The sequence below is a fragment of the Adiantum capillus-veneris genome, chromosome 2, assembly GCF_014529385.1.
Source record: "Adiantum capillus-veneris isolate H3 chromosome 2, ASM1452938v2, whole genome shotgun sequence".
Taxonomy (NCBI): domain Eukaryota; kingdom Viridiplantae; phylum Streptophyta; class Polypodiopsida; order Polypodiales; family Pteridaceae; genus Adiantum; species Adiantum capillus-veneris.
Window position 1 is genome coordinate 176,922,410 of NC_140932.1, and position 2,718 is coordinate 176,925,127.

The 2,718-nt window shown below is 43.2% G+C and overlaps 1 pseudogene; it reads right to left on the bottom strand.

Annotated features, from left to right (window-relative positions):
* Positions 1–211: 211 nt before the first annotated feature.
* Positions 212–1,785, bottom strand: LOC147464120 (LRR receptor-like serine/threonine-protein kinase ERL1; annotated as a pseudogene).
* Between the last annotated feature and the right edge of the window lie 933 nt (positions 1,786–2,718).

Genomic DNA, 2,718 nt, shown 5'->3' on the forward strand with positions numbered 1-2,718 from the left:
CCTCTTGTTTTCAGGGCTCCGCAATCAGTGCGATGTTGAGGTGAAATCCTCATTGGCACTCCCAAATCTTTCTAGTAATGCAGTTTCATGATGAAATCAAAGCAAAATAGCAATTTGCAGCATGAGACGAATAGAGTTTTGGTACACACCCACTTATGTAGATTGGTTTCATCATCCACTGCCTTTCTTCCTGTCAAGAGCTCTAATAAAACTATTCCAAAGCTCTACACATGGGATTTCTCATTAAGCCTTGAGGTCCTTGCATAATCTGGATCATGTAGCCAATTGTACCCATGACCAACATAGATGTGTGAACCTTTGCTAGCAAAATGCTCTTTGCAATTCCAAAATCTGTAAGATGTGCTTCAAGCTCTCATCTACTAATACATTTGATGTCTTTACATCTCTATGCACTATTCGGGGGTCACAATCGTGATGCAAATAAGAAAGGCCCTTAGCAGAACCAAGAGCTATGCTAATCCTAAGGTCCCAATCAAGATCCTTCACACAAAAATGTCAAGCAATGATATTCATGCCCTCGTGAGTTCATTCTATGTATGTAACAAAGAAAGGCACGAGCACATAGTTTATAGAAAAGAAAAACAATAGAGAACTCTGCTCTTATAATTACAGTGGGGCATTCACACCATACAAACCATGTAATGTATCCCAAAGGCTCCCATCTCCATGTAGTAGTAAAACAATAAATTTCCACGAGAAGAAAGCGAGTAGCAATGCAAGTTGACAAGATTTTTGTGTTTTATCCTTCCCACAGTATCAAGCTCAACCTCAAATTCACGGGTATTTTGATGGTAATGGCTGTAAAGTTTCTTGTCGGCGACAGACTTTTCGCTTGTCAAGACGGACTTGTAAACTGTGCTCAATGCTCCAAAGCAAATGACATATCTCTGGCCAACGTTATTGGCCAATCTCATGATGTCATCATACGAGTAAGAGGCGAAGTCCATGTTCTGGGAGGACATGCAGGGAGGAGTATGCTAGCAAAGGCATGAAATGATAGGCACAAACATGGAAGTAGTTGTGTCTTAGTATGCTAAAGAAAAAAAGAATTTTAAAGTTGGAACAAATAATTTTGAGATTCCTTCAAAATCTACATGACGAGTCTTGAACTTTGCCAGACCCTGGTTTTCCAGCTCCTTTTCGAGCCAGTTTTTTTGACTGATGGTTAGCTTTCCATAAGTATGCGAGGACGGCAAGCATACAAATGGCAACACTCCAACCCAGGCCAATGAATACAGATTTGGACTTCATGCCTGCATTTTCCCGTCCAATAAAATCAATAAAAGCCAATTCTCAATAAAATCTCATGATGGAATTGATGTCTTACCAGTGGACTTACCATTGGAAGGTGCAGTGTATGGACCACACAAGATCCCAATCTTCTTTCCACACAATGCTGTATTGCCACGATAGCTACATTGAACACACAAAGAGAGGACAAATGAAGCATTTGAAAGAGCAGAAAAAACACACCACGAATTTAGACTTGGCAAAGTACCTCTCATATGAAAATCTGGTGAAGTTCCTCGCTATGGGTATGCACACACTGCCTTAAGGCTGCATGTTGAGGTGCGATGTTGCTTGCATAAGAGGCAAGGTTGGAGATGGGAGGAGGCCGCAGGAAAGTGTGGGAGAGGGAGAAGTAGGGGGAGCTCTCGGAGGCTGAAGCCGAGCTGATAAGGGGGGAGAGAGAGAGAGAGAGAGAGAGAGAGAGAGAAGAGGAAATATGCTCAAACGATCATAAAATGTAGCTTACTAGTTCATTCTAAATTAAAACTTCCAACTAGGATATCTCTCCCCTGCTCTCCCTCCCCCTAAAAATCCACATCATCGCCCTGCTTCCTCTTGTCTCGTCGGACCTGCGCGCTCTGCAAGAATGCCCACGTGGGGCGGAGAGAGAGAGAGAGAGAAATGAAATGAAATGAAATGTTATATTAACGTCTTCAAAAGGCCAAAATGACCTATGAGACCAATCAGTTACAAAATAGTGAATCTAATACCATGTCTGGGTACAAAAGAACTAGAAAAGAACTAGAAGTGGAACAAAATACTACTACTACTACTACAATCTAAAACTACGTGGGTGTAGCAGCTGATACAATAGGTACCCGGTAAACTGGATGTAACAGTGTGTGAAACAAAGATGGAAGAAATGGTGAGGATCCATCCTCATCTGCACTCTGGATGTCGAGAGAGTATGGCTCGAATCTTCTGTTGTAGTCTCCGTCGATGCTGTGTAGCTCCTCTCCTCAGTCGCGGTCGTCTGTATCTCTGTAGCTCCAATGCTCGGTCGATGAGAGTGCCAGTAGTGGTCGAATGAGTGTGGGACGAGCTCTGCAGTGGTGGCTGCTCCTCTGGCTGTCCCATATCTAGTGAAAAGAAATCTGTAATGTGTCTCTGGGACTGCCTCTCTCTAGCTCTCCCCAGTAAAGTGTCTCTATACCTGTGTAACTCAAGTAGATATAGTCCAAGACATCTCTGATCCTCATAACTCATGACCCTAGATAGAGGACCAAAACCCTCTCTGAATAAGCAGTGGAAACGCCCCCGTATCTCATAGAACACTGTGCAATGACATATGTAGTGCAACTCTGTCTCTGGCTCTCTTTGGCATAATCGGCATATCCTGCTGTCTGCTGGTATCCCTCTGAATCTACCGGTCTCAATCTCGAGCTGATGTGAGGATGTGCGTATCTG